General features: G+C 55.6%; 1 protein-coding gene across 2 annotated transcripts in view; it reads left to right on the top strand.

Moving 5' to 3' along the window:
- Positions 1 to 17,709, top strand: part of ELMO1 (engulfment and cell motility 1) — a 201,958-nt gene that overhangs the window by 127,477 nt on the left and 56,772 nt on the right. Inside the window, exon 1 of one of the 2 annotated variants that reach the window (XM_051978434.1) lies at positions 5,522 to 5,873. The exons of the other annotated variant lie outside the window; for it this stretch is intronic. The gene's annotated coding sequence lies outside the window, so the exon portion shown is untranslated. Of the gene's footprint in view, positions 1 to 5,521; positions 5,874 to 17,709 lie in introns of those variants that run through there. 2 annotated transcript variants of the gene reach the window in all.

Genomic DNA, 17,709 nt, shown 5'->3' with positions numbered 1-17,709 from the left:
TTGCCCAGCGCCCAGCCCGGAACAAGCACTTCTAGTGCCTTTGGATTCGTTTCCTCCTCCCGAGTCAAAGGCCTTTCTCCAATTCCGGATCAGAGACTTCCAGAATGAACGCCCCATCGGGGCTGGGGGCTCCTGTGCCCCCCCTTCCTCCCGGTAAGCGTGACGGCCGCTCGGGCCTGCCGGGCAGTGTCCCTGAGGAAGCCTTCCTTCCCAGCTTCCTCGGGGAGGAGGGACCTGCGAGAGCCTCAGAGACTGGGCTCGGGGGGGCCGGCGCCGGCAGGCTTCGGCCGGGTGGTAACGGGGTCCGAGACTCTCCTGAGCGTTTACCCCCTTTAAGACAGCATCAGATTCAGCCTTCGCTTCCCCACCCGCACCGTCAGTCTCCTCAGTGAAGGTCTGCTCCCTCTGCCCCGGCCCTTCATCCCCACGTCCTCCTGCAGAGCGTCTGGCCTGGGACAGTGGAGTCCAGCTGGGGCCTCCCTCTGCCAGGATGGAGGGCCGTGTGCATATAGAGAGCAGGTGTGTGTGATGTTATACGTGTGCACACATGTGTGTGACTGTCACAGATATATCCGTGTGTTATACGTGTGCACACGCGTGTGTGACTATGTCACAGATATATCCGTGTGTTATACGTGTGCACACGCGTGTGTGACTATGTCACAGATATATCCGTGTGTTATACGTGTGCACACGTGTGTGGCTATATCACGGTTATATCCATGTTGTGTTATGCGTGTGCACACGCGTGTGTGACTATGTCACAGATATCCGTGTGTTATACGTGTGCACACGTGTGTGTGACTATGTCACAGATATATCCGTGTGTTATACGTGTGCACACGTGTGTGGCTATATCACGGTTATATCCATGTTGTGTTATACGTGTGCACACGCGTGTGTGACTATGTCACAGATATCCGTGTGTTATACGTGTGCACACGTGTGTGTGACTATATTACAGATATATCCATGTGTGTTATACGTGTGCACACACGGGTGTGGCTATGTCACAGATATATCCATGTGTGTTCTATGTGTACACACGTGTGTGACTATGTCACGGATATATCATATGTGTATTATATGTGCACACGCGTGTGTGACTATGTCACAGATATATCCATGTGTGTTATATGTGCACACGCGTGTGTGACTATGTCACAGATATATCCATGTGTGTTATATGTGCACACGCGTGTGTGACTATGTCACAGATATATCCATGTGTGTTATATGTGCACACACGTGTGTGACTATGTCACAGATATATCCATATGTGTATTATATGTGCACATGTGTGTGACTGTCACAGATATATCCGTGTGTTGTACTGTGCACACGTGTGTGGCTATGCCACAGTTATATCCATGTGTGTGTTATGCGTGTGCAGGCGTGCACGCAGACACGTATCGTGCTCATATTCGAGATGTGGTCCCATACGAGTGCATGTATGTGGTGTACCATACATGTATGGGGTGTGCGCACATGTGTTTAGGTCTAATATGCCTCGTATGTAAATGTAACAACATCCAACGACGCGGTAGGTCTAACGGCACCTCGGTTCCCACCTGGTGCACGTACGGAAGGCGCCCACGCTGCTTTTTCCCCGCGGAACGTGGAGCCCGAGGACCAGGATCTTCCCGCATTTGGCCTTTGCAGCCCCGGAGGCAGCCCCCGGCCCGCGTGGGTTCCCGATTGATCACTGACTTCCTCACGGGGAGAACGAGGGAGCCCGCCCGGCCCCGCTCGGTGCCCGTCCTGCTGCTTCACTGCCGGCCGAGCCTCCTGGTCCTTCGCCCCGATCTCGGCTCGTCCCGGTCCTTCGGGTGTCACGGGACCGGGTGATGGAGATCGTCTCCTGCCTGTCAGAGTGATTCATGGGGGAGGAGGCGCTGGCCCCGCTCTGTCTGGCAGGGAGCGGCGGGGCTGGTGCGGCAGGCGGGCGGGGACCACCCCCACAGGGCAGGGAGGCCCCTTTGGAGACTCCCGGAGAGCCCCAGCGAGGCTGACCCCGGCCAGGACAGGAGCCGGGGCCGGCCCCGGAGCGGGCTTTGTCTGGCCTGAAGGAGAAGCCCCTTGTCCCGCTCTGTCCCCTCCGGGAGAGCCCTGGGCCCCTGGCTCGGGCACGGGAGACTGCAAGGACGGCCATGTCTGAGCCCCAGATTCTGGCCTCTTTGTGGCCTTTCTGGCTGGGTGACCACCGTTTGTTTAATGTTTAATGGGCTCCTTGGGCTCAGAACTCCGCTCACTGGGCCTGGTTCGAGACCAGAGCAGAGACTTGATTGTGGGCACTGCCCACCCAGCCTGGCCACATCTCAGAGGATCGGCGGCTTGCTCGGAGCTCCCCCGTCGCCTCCTTGCCCTGTGACTTCCACGGCCACCCACCCGCCACCCCCACGCTGTCCCCAACGGGATCCCCCCAATCCCGATGTGTCAGACCCGGTCTGTCTTCCGACCCAAAGCAAGCCTCCCCCGGCTTTAGCAGCCGCCCCAGGCCCGGGACCCGAGCGGATCTCGGCCCCCTCTCCCCCCCATGTGCACCCGCTGCTGCGTCCTGGCCGTGGGCGGGATGGCGCCTCCGGAGGGCGGGGGGGCTTTGCTTCTGCTCCGTGTCACCAGAATTTGACAGGACCCGCCACGGATGCTTAATCGGTGTTTGTTGATTGACTATTTGTGTGACTGGCCTGTGGGATGGAGACTTTTCATCAGCCTCCTTGGGATTCTCGCTTCCACCCAAATTATCGGAGGCTCCGGCTCAGGGGCGCGACCGCCTAGCTCTGGGCCTCCGGTTCTCCCTGCTGCCGAAGGGCGTCCAGCCCCGGCCGGGACCTCTGCTCCACCCGCCCTCGGCCACAGTGGCCATCCAGGCGTCCCCGGCCCCGCCCCCCCATCGCTGCAGCCGCTCCCTGTCTCTGGCAGGCTCGGCTCAGCTGTCAGGGTGGTCTTTATCCTCCGATCCCCCTCCCCTGGCTACCGAGGAGCCCACCTGCCCTTTCTTCTATTCCTCTTCGCTCCGGCCCCCGCGTCTGCCTGGGACGTTCCAGGCTTCTCGAGGGCCGTGGGCTCCGTTTCCCCAGCACCTGGCACAGGGGAAACACTTAATCAGCATTTTCCAAATTGTTAAATTAAAGTGCTAATTGTTAAATTGATTAAATTCTCAAGAACAAAACTGCAAAGCATCCAGGGAAATTCACGGCAAGATTTCCCCCCGGCACGATGCCACCTGACCTCGCAGCCCGCGCCCCCGCTGGCACGCTCCTCCTGCAGGCCGTGGGCAGGGCAAGGGCAGCCCTTCTCTCTGGCCTCCAGCGTTGCCCCTCCCAGGTCTCCCTTCTCTGCCCACCTAGGCCGCCCCCCTCCGCCATCGCCTCTGCTCGGGCTCCTCCTCCAGAGGGTGCCAACTCCTCCTCACCTCACCCAGCGGCCCCCCTGCTGACGTCCTTGTTACTGGGGCCAGAGACCCTCCCTCCGATGCCCCTCTTACCATGAGCCCCCTGCCAACACCTCTCCCTGGGCCAGTGCCCCACCCTACCGATGCCCTTCTCCCTACGGTCACTGTGCCCCTGCTGGTGGCCTCCCTCCTCCACAGTGTCCTGCCCCTCGTGGGGCACTTCTGTGCCCGGGCAGCAGCCACCTTCCTGCTGGCTGAGCCAGCATGCATCTTGCCACTCCCTGTCACTGCTGCCCACCTCTCCAGGCTCGGCCTCCCCCTTTAGGCCGACGGGGCCCAATGTCCGCCTCCACTCTCCCGGTTCCAGCCCCTCCAGGTGACTTCCCGGTCCGACATCCCACGGGGCAGCCCCCAGACCGCGTCCCCTTCCCCCTTCCTGCCCCCCCCCCGCTGCCGCTCCAGGTCTGCCTGCAGACTTAGCTCAGCGCTCTCCCTCGTTCCCTCCCACATCCAGCCAGTGGCTGCCTCCGTCTGTCTGACATCCCCGGAGCCCACTTCTTCCCCCGCGCCCCCACGGCCGGCCCCCTGGCTCGTCCCCTGGCCTCGGGGACCTCTTTCCTCTGGGTCTTTCCCTCAGGACTCGGCCCAGACTCACCTGCCACCCCCTCCCCGGCGTCCCCTCCCCGTGGGCCTCCGTGGTGGCCGGTGCTCCCTCCTCCACCTCCGAGGCCCGAGTCACGACCAGCCTCCCGTGGGAAGCCCACAGATCTCCTCCAGCACCAGGGACTGCGTGGCTGGATTCATTTCTGTGCCAGGGTCGACGCCGGGCATTTCAAGGGCCTGGCAAAGGGCAGGGTCCGAGCAGAGGGGGAGGAGGTGTTTGCACCGGGTCACCTTGGCCCCAGAGCGGGGACAGAGGGAGGGCTTGGGGTCAGGCCTCCCTGCGTGGAACTAAAAGTGGAGTGTTTCTCCTGATAGCCACACTCATTCCCATGATTCTGCTCAGCTCCTGGGAAAGAAGGCTGACCGAGGTGCTCGGAACGCTCAGTAACAATCTCTGTTATTGGGGGGGGTCCTCCTGAGTCTCTCTGGCTCCTCCCAAGATGGCAGCCCTCAGAGTACAGAAAATTCGGGGCTCCCTCTAAGGCTGAGGCTCCCCCCCAGCTGTGTGCGAGATCGGGCCCTTTCTGGGCTAGCCAGGACCCAGGCAGCAGTGAGAGGCAGTGTGGCCCTGTGGCTGGCGTCCAGGCCTGAGAATCAGGAAGACGGGCCCCAAGCTCAGGGCTGTGACCCCAAGAAAGGCCCCCCTTGGCTGGGGAGCATCTCCCGGCTCTCGGTGTACCCCACTTGTTCTGCGCAGGGAGAATCCCAGAAGCAGCCCCACCCCCACCCCACGGCCCAGGGCCCCCCGGAGGAGAAGGAGAGGGGGACGAGGAAGCTGGCGTCTGGCGCCCAGTGCGAGGACCACCCTGACTCCTTTGGGGGCTCCGGGAGCCTGGCAGAGGGGGGCGGGGAAGCGGAACCCCAGACCCCGGCGTCCTTGGGGGAGCTCCGGGGAGGCGGACGCCCTCCGAACGCGGCCCGCGCGGGCGCCGGGGCCTCGGCCCCCAGTTCGAGCTTTGGAGGCGTTCTGCAGTCATGCTGCAGGTTAGCAATTACCAGCGAAGCGGGCGCGCGCCTGCGCTCGCGCCGAGCCCACCTCCCAGAGGGAGCCATGGCGGCCGGCCTCGTGGCCCCGGGCATTTCTAAGTTGGCGCCGGGCGGGCCGGGCCGAGGTGTCGGCCGGCCTCGAGAGCGGGAAGGAGCCGGGCGGGGGGCGCGGGAGGGAGGGGGCAGCCACGAGATTGCGGCTGATCAGGAGTCTGGCAGCAGCTGTTCCACACAAATCCAGCTCGCTGCATCCCGTCGGTTTCCATGGCGACCGAATCCGTAATTACCCAGCCGGGCGCTCTCCCCTCCCCTTCTCCCGACAAGGTGGAAGCCCACGAATTTGAACTCCCTCTCCAGCCTATGGGCGGGCTCCTCCCGGGCCGCCGCCCCTGCCCTCGGACCCGGCGCGGGGCGCCTCCCGGCGGCGAGGGGAGGCCGGGCCGGGCCGGCCCGAGGGGGCTTTGTCTCCCGCGGCCGCCCTGGGGAAGCTGGCTCGGGGAGATGCTAAATAAACGCGCAGGAGTTTCCCCGGAATGGAGGCTCCCTGGGATTGGCTGCTCCGTCCGCGGCTCCTGCCAATCGCAGCACCCTTGGGCTCTCGCACTATCAACATAAGCAAAGCCCCATGCTTATTATTCTTGTGGACTTGAGCTGCCTGCCATGCCAAGGTGTGCGGCGGAGCCCCGTTCACATGGCTCGCCCCGCGGCGGAGCTCCCTAAAGCGCTGCCCCGCGGCCCCTCGGCTCCCCCGGCGCGGCGTTAGCCCGAGGACGGGCCCCCTCCGGCTCCGGCCCGGCCAGCGCGGCCAGGATGGCCCTCCGGGACCCCTGTGAGTACGCCCCGGCTCGGAGCCCCGACAGAACCGTGCCTTTGTCCCGAGCGGCCCCGGGCCGCCAGGGGGAGGGGAGGTCCGGCGGCCGGCGCTGGCAGGGGATGCCAGCCAGCCCGACGGGGATTAGCGTGCGGAGGAGGTCGGGGCGCCCCCTCCCCCCGCGGATCCGTCCATTTCAAAGGAGAGAAATATCCCTTTATGCAAAGAGACAATGGGCCGGGCGCCGAGAACAGTCTCGGGACCGGGCGTGCATTGTGAAAGGGCAGGTCATTACAATGGGCTGCCCGGCCCGGCCGAGCCCCGGGAGCCAGCGAGCAGCTGATGCCCGCCTTGCGCGGCTCCCGCCCCGGCCTCGGATCTCCTCTTTGAAATGGATTGGGTCTTTCCGCTCGAATCCTCCAGCCCCCCGCAGGCGCCCAAGGTCCGAGCCCATCCTTCCCTCCTCGGCTGGGTGAGTCGGCGGCGAGGGCCGGAGACCAGGGCGAGGGCCGGGAGACCCGCAGCGGGCACCGGGGTCGGCAAAGTTGGGGCAGGGGCTCGGCGGATGGGGAGCGCCGCCGCCGCCGGCGCTGGGGGGGAGGATCTTCTGGGTGCCCGGGGTTAATCCTGCCAGGAAACATGGAATCCTCCTCCGAGCAGGAGTAGGGGGATGAGGAGGCAGCCCTGGGAAAGGGGGAACGGAGGCAGCGCCTGGCCGAGGGGCAGGCTGGGGAGGGGCTGGGATGGCTCGGACCCGGCGCAGGGCAGCGGGGGTTAAAGGGCGGCAGAGCCCCGGGCGCGGCCCGGAGCCCCGGAGCCCCACAGCCTGAGGAAGCCCCGCTCTCTTTCTGCATGTTTAACCACTTGGTCCCCGGCGCTCTTTGTCTCACGTGGCCAGCGGAGGGGCGGAATGACTCAGTTCCTCGGCCACCGAAGCCGGCTCTGGGGGCCCCGAAGGGCGGCAGGAAAGGACGCGCTCACTTGTGGCTCATTAGGGCCGGGAGGGGGGTCCGCGCGAGGGATAACGAGGCCTCTCGCCACTGCGGGCTGTGCCGCTCCCTGCGTTTCCCGGCGCGTACTGGAAGTCGGGAAGAGCTTGGGAGAACCAGGGTGATCCGGCCCCCGGCAAGGAGGGAGGCGGAGAGTGCAGGGAAGGCGGGGAGCTGCACTGGCTTCCCGGGGAAAGGAGCCTGGAGCCCAGCGGGAGGGACTCAAGCGGCCGTCCCCCGTGGGGCTGAGCCGGCCTGGGTGGCCGCGGGAGAGTGCTCCCCACCGCCTCAGTGGGACCCGCCGGGGGACCACCTGCAGACGGGGTCCTTGGGGATAGAGCCCGAGGTCAGCGGTCGCCCCGCTGAGAGGAGGCAGCTCTAACATCAATTTTAGGGCTTCAGACTTGGGAGTGAGCGGCCATTGTGGTCCTTGATTCCATTCGAGTTCAACACAACAATTTGAGGCACTAAACACGCCCCTTTGGGGCACCAGCCTTTGCTTGTCCCTGATCAGAATGGCAGCCCCCTCTTTCCCCCTTCCCCCTCCCCAGAAATGAGCTGGGAGGCTTTACCCTCTGTCTAAGCCATGAGGATGCTGGCAGTTAATTTCTGGATGAAGACTCCAAGTTTCTCCTCTGCCTTTTTGGTGCCGCATCACCCAGCCCATAGAACCGTCCCAGGAACCCTTGCTTGACATTCCCTGTCCAGCCTAGCACCCAAGCAGCTTGCAAACCAGTGCAGGAACTGGCCGTTCTGCTGTCTGTGAACCCGGGAGGAACCCAGAGCCTCAAGGCCGGGAGCTGTGGAGTTCCTCGCAGGCCCCAGGGTCAGGGTCCCCTCTCTCAGTCCCCAGGAAACATGTTTCTGGGCTCCAAGATGGTCAAGGGACAGAGCCGTCCAATTACATGGGTTTGTCCACTTGACACGGTTGTAGAGAATGCCGGCCAGTCGATTTCAAGTCAGAGTTACTTCTTGGCTAATGGAATTCTCCATCTCCCATCCTTCCCATTGAAGGGGATTATTTTTCTTTTTTAATTTTTATAATAATAATAATTTATAATGATATTATAATTTTATAATAATACAATCCTATAAGTTTCTTTTGCAAAATGCGTGCAAAGGTAGTTTTCAACATTCACCCCGGCCAAACCTTGTTCTAATTTTTTTCTCCCTCCCTCCCCACCCATCCCCTCTCTTAGACAGCAAGAAATCCATTATAGGTAAATAAATGCAATTCTTTCAAACACACTTCCCCAATTATGCTGCACAAGAAAAATCAAATCAAAAAGGAAAGAAAAATAAGCAAAGAAGAACGAAAAAGGTCAAAATGCCACTTTGTGGTCCACATTCAGTCCCCATGGCTCTCTCCGGGTACAGATGGCTCTCTCCATCCTAAGTCTATTGGAATTAGAAGGGGATTATTTTCTGGTCTGTCCCCAAGCGTTGTAGGCCCACGGGAGGAAGGGCAGGTGGGGACCTGAATCGCTTAGCCAGGATATCAGTCTGATCTCTTGGCAGGGGGCAAAGGCTGGGCTAGTTAACACACAGTATACTGCAGCCTTGTGGGATGGGGGGATCTCTAATGAGGAGAGAAATATTGGCCTAAGCAACTGGAGCTCAAATCCAACCTCAAGTAGGAGAGAGAGATTCACCTAAGCCACCCAAGCCTGGATTTACCACCGGACTCCTTTCTCCAAGGGGATCTCCAGCCACTGGGAAATCCTCCCTGCTGCCATTAGAAAACTCGTGGGAGCACATGCAACACGGGCTACATAAGATCATGGACTTTGAGCCAGAAAGGGTCAGCCATTGCCAATCTTATTTTATCGAAGGGGAAACTGAGTCTCGGAGGCAGGGGACTTTGCCCGAAGCTGTTTAGGTAGGAAATGGCAAACCTGAGGGTGCTGCCTGAGACTAAGTGAATTCTATGTTATATATACTAGGAAAGCACTTTATGTCTTCACACGTGCACATGTACACACATGCACACGTATTTCAATGGGCAAGGACCTCTCATCCAGTCAAATGTAACGGTGGTGATGTCGGACCCGGACAGAGAACCAGCTTCAGAGTCACTAAGGGACCTGGGCTGGTCCCCTTGGCTCTGGGGCTCTCCATTGCACGGCGGTGATGTGCATCCGTAAAGGGAGCTTTGCCGCTGGGAATTCCCTATTCCAATGAAGTCCTAGGTGGGGGCCAAAACAATAACAATAACAGCTAACATTTAGATGGAGCCTTAATGTTGGTAAAGTAGATGGGCAGCTGGGTGGTACAGCGATAGAGTACTGGCCCTGGAGTCAGGAGGCCTTCAGTTCAAATGTACCCTCAGATACTTACTAGGGAAGTCCCTTTACTCTTATTTACCTCATCTGGAAGACAAGCTGGAGAAAAAAATAACAAATAATTCTACTCTTCTTGTCAAGAAACAATGGAATCGTGCACGACCCCCCCACAACACATACAAATTTATGTCATCTGACCTTCACAACGACCCTTGGCAGTGGGCACCTTTTTATGGATGAGAGAGATGAATTTTCTTAGTCTCTCAGCTGGGAAGGACCTGGGGCAGGATTTGAACTAGGTCCTCCTGTCTCTGGGCTCAGCGCTCCATCCACTGGGACGCCTGAAGTCTACGGAGTGCCTCTGCGCCCTTCTCCCTTCTCTCCAGAACTGCCTTAGCAACTTCCCTTGGGACATGACCTCCCCGGGGGAGACTGAGAGAGTAACGGACAACTTGTCTGGGAATCCACCTCTTCAGCTCTTGGGTTCCGGCCAGCAGCCCCCCATTCCCACCCCGGGAGCCGTTCCCTTTGGCACTTCTGACCTAAATTGCATCAGAGCGGACATCAGAGAAGGGCAGGACGGGGGCGTCCCAGTGGGGGCCAGACCTCCCAGATCGCTACTCGTGTGGGAGCTCTGAAAGCCGCTGGAGGCTTCTTCCCATATCCTTTCTGCACAGGAGCGTGGGGTCAGCTCAGGGGAGAACTATGGCTCCGATCCCTCCCACCTTCACCTGGTGAGAGGATCAGCCCTCCTTCCCAAAGACGGGGGACCAAAATCCAAACAGCCAAGTCAGGAAGCCCATTGACTCCTTATTAACTAGACCGTCATGGAGAACCGGGCTCATTCAGCCCCAGACTCCCTTCATCTCCAGTCGTAGGGAATGGCCCCAGCTTCAGCCAGGAGAGAAAAAGCATCCTCTGAGCTGGGCAGGCGTGCCTTGGGCTCTGCCTTCTCTTTCAACTCTCCCTTGCAAAAAGCTGCCGGGGAAACCCTGCAAGCTTTCAGAAAGAGAGAGCAGCAGCCTGGCTTGATTGAGTCATGTGGATTCGGTCTGTGCCCTGGACCAGGGGCGGGAGGGGGTCCTGATCCTCAGATTTCCTCAGTTTCCCTTCCACGGCGCCCAAGTTCCACGGGAGACGTCTTCTCCACCTTTCCCTCCCTCTGAGCTCAGCCTGAGACATTAGACAGTCAGCGAGCATTTAGGTCAGAAGGCTCTGAATGACATCCCCGTGGTTCATGCTATCGTTCTATCATAACTCGATCGCCTTTTCCCCTGTCGTATATTCTGGCTGGTTGGTTTGTTTCACTGCTGTGGAAATGATTGCACCAGTGATTCTTCTGGGGAACTTTCAGGGTATATTTTCAAAAGGGCGATCCCTCAGCGAAAGGGTCTGATTCTCGCTGTACCTTCCTGCGCGGCGCCCGATCGCTTCTCACCAATATTCTTCAGCTTTGCAATTTCCTCAGCTAGGAACGCATGTGCCTGTCGCTCCACGTCCTTGCCAGCGTTGGGTCTTGTTGCTTTTAGGAGCGTTGGTCGAGTTGAAGCTGTTAGATGTGTCCCCGACAGGGAGAAGGAAGCTTGGGGGGGGGGGTTGGGGGAAAGGTGGTGAGCTCCATTTTGGACTGGTGGAGGACTGTGGAACGGACAGTTCTAGATGCTGCTATTTCCCATCCCGGGCTGCGACTTTCAGAGGCAGTAGCTACGAGTTTGGGACTATGTTGCAGTAGGTGGATACACGTGGTGGATACACGGGAATATGGCAGGGTTCGGACCAGGAGGAAACTTGTACTGTGCCTTGGGAAAGGCGTGAGGATCCAGTCAGACCCGTGCCGTAGCCCTGTGCAGCTGTCTGCCCCCGAGGGAAATGTAGGGAAGAGAGAAATGAAACAAGGACATCAATTAAGAGACTGTTGCAATAGGGAACCTGCTTCAGGTGCTCCAATCCCAGACCCTCAGAGACAAGGAAGCATTATTCATTATGGTACCTGGCAGTAGTACTTCAGTGCCGAGCGAGTCGTGCTTTCTCAACAGTATTTTCTGCTCATCACCTTAGTCTGTTTTTTTAAATTAAATTTAAAAAATTTTTTTACATTGAAAATTGTTACAGTTCAATCCAAAAGGCTACCATGGACAGGGCCTGCACCGGGTACAGAGGATAAAAACAAAACTGGAATCCCTGACCTCTGAAAACCTCTATTCTTTTTTTGTTTTTGATGATTTTTTTTATTTTTTATATGTTAAATCCAATATATGTATACATATTTATGCAGTTATCTTGTTGCACACAAAAAATCAGATCATAAAAAATGAGAAAGAAAATTAAATGTAAGCAAATAACAAAAAGGGTAAAAATGCTCTGTGCTGATCCACACTCAGTCCCCACAATCCTCTCTCTGGATGTAGATGGATTTCTTCATCACAAGATCAATGGAATTAGTCTGAATCATCTCACTGATGAAAAGGGCCACGTCCATCAGAATTGATCCTCATATAGTATTGTTATTACTGTGTATAATGATTTCCTGGTTCTGCTTATTTCCCTCATCATCAATTCATGGAAGTCTCCCCAGGTCTCTCTGAAATCCTCCTGCTGATCGTTTCTTACAGAACAATAATATTCCATAACATTCATATCCCATCACTTATTCAGCCATTCTCCCACTGATGGGCATCCCCTCAGTTTCCAGTTTCTGGCCACCACAAACAGGGCTGCCACAAACATTCTTGCACACGTGAGGCCCTTTCCCTCCTTTAAGATCTCTTTGGGATACAGACGTCAGTAATTACACCGCGGGGCCAAAGGGTATGCACAGTTTGACGACTTTTTGAGCATAGTTCCAAATTGCCCTTCACAGTGGCTGGATCAGTTCACCACTACCCCAACAATGGCCCAGTTTTCCCACATCCCCTCCAACATTCCTCCTTGTCTTTTCCTGTCATCTTAGCCAGTCTGACAGGGGAGTAGTGCTACCTCAGAGTTGTCTTAATTACATTTTCTGATCAATAATGATTTAGAGCATCTTTTCATATGACTAGAAACAGTTTCAATTTCTTCATCTGAAAATTGTCGGTTCGTATCCTTTGACCATTTATCAATTAGAGAATGGGAAAACCTCTATTCTTCTAGGGAAAATAACACAGACACAAAAGAAGATATATACATGAATGTGTTTAAATGGTGGATGATGGATGGGAGGTCAGGCCTTGATCATGTCAGGTAGAGGGGAATGGAGCAGACAGGGAGAGATTGCTACACGTGAGAGATGGCCCTTGGGTTAAACCTTGAAGGAGGGAGGCTGAGAGACAGAGGTGAGAGAGGGGCAGGTATTCCAGACTTGGGGGGAAAGATATGAAAAGAAGAAATGGAATGGCGAATGTGAGGACAGCGAAGAGGCCCCTTTGGCTCAGAAACAGAATATTTGTGAAGGATTCTTGTGTATTTGGGCATTCGAGAAAAATAGTTATTTACACTTAAATTCATTCATTTTGGTGCTTAAAGTATCATAATGTGTTGCTCTTTCTCCCCATTCAGATTCTTTCTTTAATTCATTCTCATTCACCTTTTAGAATCCTTACGGGCCTGCTCTTTACTCTTAGTTATTTCAGCAAAGGTCTCTCTGTAGTGCTTTGTATTCCTTGTACAAGTCCATGTTGATTGCATTGCAGGGTTTCATTACATTAAAGGATCTAATCATCCCTCTATTGTTGGACACTTAAATCCTTTCCATTTATGTGTGAGTGTGCGCATGTGTGTGTGTGTGCTTGTGTGTGAGTGTGCTCCTGTGTGTGTGTGTGTGTGTGTGTGTGTGTGTGTGTGTGTGTATGGTTACCTACAATACTGCCCTGAGCAGCTCTGAGCCGGGTGCCCCGCTCTTTGATTTGTGTTTTGTATAACACTGTTGGTGTGGATTGCCCCCACCCCTTATTAGTCAGCTCTATCTTTCCCTTCCACTCCAATAATGTCACCTCTGTCTTGAGGGAAGCCCTCATCCAAAGGTGCCTTCTCGGGTGTCCAAACAAAAGCTCTCCCTTTCTCTGACTCGAGAAGCAGTTCTGAGTCTCTGAGTCTCCGAGTCTCCGGCCACTGTCTGTGGTAGGTGGGCTATCACCTGCAGACCCAACCTGCCAGAATTCCCAGACACCAGAGCCTGTGGCTTTGTTCTCCCTCACATGGTCATTCTCTAGAGAGGACCCCCAGATGAGCCCGAAGGCCATCGGCAGGAAAGAACGGCGTCTCCCATCCTGTGTCAGCGACCCCTGTCACCTCAGGACCCCTGCCTCTCACCGGCCAGGCCCTGGCAGTTTGCAACCCAGGGTATCCCTCAAGGGAACCCCCCAGGCAGGTTCGGCCAAAGCCTGGCCAATCTGGGCCTCGCCTTCCAAGGCTCCTTCTTGGCTCCCAGTGGATTGTTGGGGTGCACCAGGACCGCTATCGTGGCACCAGAGCAGAAGGAACTTGGGAGAGTCAGTGCCACGGGAGGGATGCTTTGTGGAAAAGGAGGTGAAGCAACTTCCAATTCTGTAACCGTTGTAGTCAGGATGGTTGAGATCAGGTCTCTAAGCCTCCCCCAGTTCAGAAGAGGCTCCTGCGCCACAGGAGACTAACAAAATAGTGAAGTCTTTGAGGGAACAGCCATTGCTTGTTTCTTTGGGTTTTTTTTTTTCAATTTAAAAACATTCATTTTTTTCTCCCTACCTCCTTTTCTCTCCCTCTCTACCTTTCTTTTTATTTTGGAAAAGTAAATATTAATAATAAGAAGAAGAATTTGGGGAAGAAAGGACAAAGAAATCCCAGACCCTTGTAACAAATACGAGCAGTCGAACAAAATGGATTCCCCCCCATGGGCCACATCCAAAAGTGTCTCATTCTGAATCTAGGCCTGCTGGTTCGTTCTAGGCTCCTCAGCAAAGCATGAGATCTCGTATAGTATGAGAACCCGGGCCGTCTCTAAGTTGCAAACACTTCTTCGGTGCCTGTTGTGTCCTACGGCAGACTGAGAGCCGACCTTGGGACTAAAAAGCCTGCTTGGGGCCCAAGGCCCATTCCGCCGATTGGGTGGCCCCGGAACCTGATAATCTCTTTCCCTCTTTGTCCTTGGGAGAATGCTTTATGGCTCAGAGGGCGGAGAAGGGGCCAGCCCTTGGGGTTCCCCGGGAGCTGTCTGTGCCAGTGAAATCCCAAGAACAGTCCCCATGCCTTCTGATCTAGGTACTTTGGAAGGTGCTAGAGATACACGCTCTGCCCTCCAGGAGCTTCCATTCTCCTCTGGTTCTATCATGTGCAAAAAGAAGTATCTTTCAGTGAGGGAACGGCCGCTGCCATTTGTAATTAGCACTAATATAACTCAAGGTCTCTAATAAGAGGGGAACGCCCGAACCTTCCATCATGGGAGCCAAAGAGTCGTAAGTGTGGAGGAGGAAGGGCAGCACTCCGGGCATCAGCTGAGCATGGTGGGGGATGTAAAGCTGATTTGAAAATGGGATCTTTGACTGGAATGTGTACGTGTCGACTTTCAGTGCTTGGGGCTGTTCTCTAAGTCTCTAAGCTGAGAAGTGCCAGCCTGCACTGGGAGAAGGGGTTTCCTCACCTGGGAATTCCCTGTAGAGAAGATGTCATAACTCCCTATAGAAGAGATGTCCTAGTCCCTCCCTCTCTCTTTTGTAAGTCATAATATTTAGTGTATTTGCCGTCCCGGTGACTTTTCCCATACATTGGCTGAGTCACTTACTGAGGCAGCTGATGCAACTTTCCTGTTGGTTCTCTCCTAAACATCCACCCATTTCACAAGGGGCTAAGATGGCGGAGCAATAGTCAGGCCACGTGTGAATGTGAGACTTCAAGGTTATCCCATAGAACTTCCATCTCTCAAGGTCTCCTGATTTCACCTTGTTTCTTTTTTTTTTTTTAAGTTGTTTGACTAAGTTAATGAGAATGACTTTCTCCTCTCGAGTCATTATTTCCTTTGCCAGATGGGATTTATTTTTCATAGTGATAAGCTAATTCAATACAATATTCAAAAATAATCCCATCAAAGCCAGGTTAGAGGCTCCTCCACAGAGGATCAGAAAAGTAGGACGAGGGATAAAATCCCAAGGGATGAGGCTGGTCTGAAAAGAAACATCCAACTTCAGACAATAGCGGTTCACGATGGAGCGGCTTCGAGGAGCTGATGCAAATCGCCGAGACACGAAGGGCCAGTCGGCGTCCTTCCTCCACCTTGACACGGACCTTAATACAGACTGACGGGCAAAGCGGCTCAGGGAACTGGCTGGGGAGGAAGGGATGAGCCATCCAAGGGTGGCAAGGATCAGCCCCGGACAGCTCCACAGAGGCAGGGCTCGGGAAGCCGGCCACCACCGGTCTCTCGGAGCACATGGAAGCTGCTCGGAAAGGTGGGCTGGAGCTCAGCTGCAGTGCCGGCATCGGACCGGAACTCCCACCGACTGGAGAGGGTCAGACACGAGCCGCCGAGCTGGGAGGGATAATCACACGGACACAAGTGGGTTGGTGGTTGTCCGTTGTTCTCCAAGACTCCTAAATGTCGCCATCATGTTGGAGTCGAGCTACCGCGTGTCCGACTGTGGCTGATCAGACCCTGTGAGCTCGGAATGCTTGGCCACAGTCGGGCACAAGTTGTCCACAGGAGCATTTGGGGCGGACGCTCTAATTTTGCACATTTGTGTTTCTTCTGGACTGATTCACTTCTGCTTCACTCTTCTCTCTGCCCTTCTCTGATGAGGGCGCGCCATGCTGGGCGGTCCTGGGCCAGGGTCTCCCGTGCCATACAATCAGTTCTAAAGTCCTTAAGCGAGACCTTGAGAGTGTCCTTGTATCGCTTTTTCTGACCCCCTGTGAGCGCTTGCCCTGTGTGAATTCTCCATAAAAGAGGCTTTTTGGCAAGCGTACATTTGGCATTCGAACACTGCGGCCAGTCCAACCCAGTTGCTCTCCCAGCAGTAGAGTCGCAACGCTCGGCAGTTTAGTTGGAGGACGGCCCTCAGTGTCTGGTACCTCCTCCTGCCAGGCGATCTTCAGAATCTCCCTAAGACGAGTCAAATGGAGGCGATCCGCGTTCCTGGCGTGGGGCTGGAAGACTGTCCAGGTTTTCATGGCACAAGGAAGGGAGACGTGATTAGACAGCGGAATGTCCAAAAAGGAGCTTTTGCCAAAAGTAACTCTGGGATTCTGGGTAGCTGCGGGTTTGTATGTTTTTACAAAAAGAAATGTAAATTTTAATGAGGTTAAAACAAAAGTGATCAAATGAAATACGGCATTACCTTCGTAACTTAAAAAGTCAGCTATCCAGGCTACTTCTACTGTGATGAGGATGATTGTTTTTGTTCCAGGAAATCCCCTTTCTTGTTTTTCTTTGTACATTAAAACATTTACGTTTGCCAATGATTAAAAATTCAGTAAAAAAGAAAATGAAAACAATCAGACTGAAGAGGAGCCGGGGTTAGGGGGCTAGAAGCTCAGGGAAGAAGTCAGCAGAATGATTTGGCAGCCGGGAAAAGTCCATCGACCTTGGGCGAGAGGGTGCATTCAAACCTTTAGGACTTAGGAGTTCATCATGCAGAGCTGGGGGAGGGGATCATCAGTAGGCTTGCCTCCTTGGGATTCTGACCTGAGTTTTCTTCCTTGGGCTGCCCCTCTCCATTATCCAGAATTCTCTGTCTCCCTTCCTCCCTTCCTCCCTTCCCTCCTTTCCTATCTTTAGACTGAAATTGCTTCAGACACAAGCTCCAACCCAGACCCTCTTCTGGGAGTTATAGGAAAATGGTAAAACAAAGTCAGCAAAGGGTCCTGGGTCTCCACGACGTGGGTGACCACCACGGAGGGCCGGAGTCCCTGAGACGAGAGGTCGTTATGCTTTAGTGTCCGGAAGGTGAGACCGTCCGTGTCCCAGTGACTTCTGGGTCTCGTTGCCCCCCGTGAGGGGGGCACTTGGAGATGTGACGGCCCCCTCCCTGTTCCAGCTCTCCTGGGTCTCAGCCCCACTCCCGACGGAGGCCAGAATCCTCTTCTTAATCCTTCCCCAGCGTGTGTGGCCAGGCTGGCAACGGCTTTATCAGACAGCCAGAGGAAGCCGGCTGGGGATTCATGGGACCCGGAGGCAGGGGCCGAGAGAGAAGGTCACCCATAGTCCTGAGCAGCCCAGCTCGCAGGCAGATCTCTGGGGATTGTCTCTGGCTGGGCATTGCAGCTGGTGAGCTGGGAAGGGATTGTTTGGCAACAAGCATTTATTAGGCACTTACTGTGTTCTAGGTACTGTGGAGGGTTCCAGAGAGAAGCAAAGACAACCCCTGGGGAGCTCACGGCCTAATAGGGAGGGGGGGAGCAGTATGTGAACAATGATGTGGAAGCCAGATAGACACAGGATTAACGGGGGATCATCTCGGGGAGAAGGCACGGGAGGAGAGGAGGGATGAGGGAAGCCTGCAGAGGCTGAGCTAAGCCTTGGAGGCAAGACTAGGGAAAGAGAAGTCAAAGAACTCGTTCCTCCTCCCTAATCCCTTCTCCTGCCTGCCTGCCTTTCCTTCCCCCCTTTTCCTTCCCCTCTCATTTCTTCCTTCTTCC

This window comes from Antechinus flavipes, chromosome 1, assembly GCF_016432865.1.
Source record: "Antechinus flavipes isolate AdamAnt ecotype Samford, QLD, Australia chromosome 1, AdamAnt_v2, whole genome shotgun sequence".
NCBI lineage: Eukaryota > Metazoa > Chordata > Mammalia > Dasyuromorphia > Dasyuridae > Antechinus > Antechinus flavipes.
The sequence above is the reverse complement of the archived record's forward strand: the minus strand, read 5'-3'. Positions and strand labels throughout refer to the sequence as shown.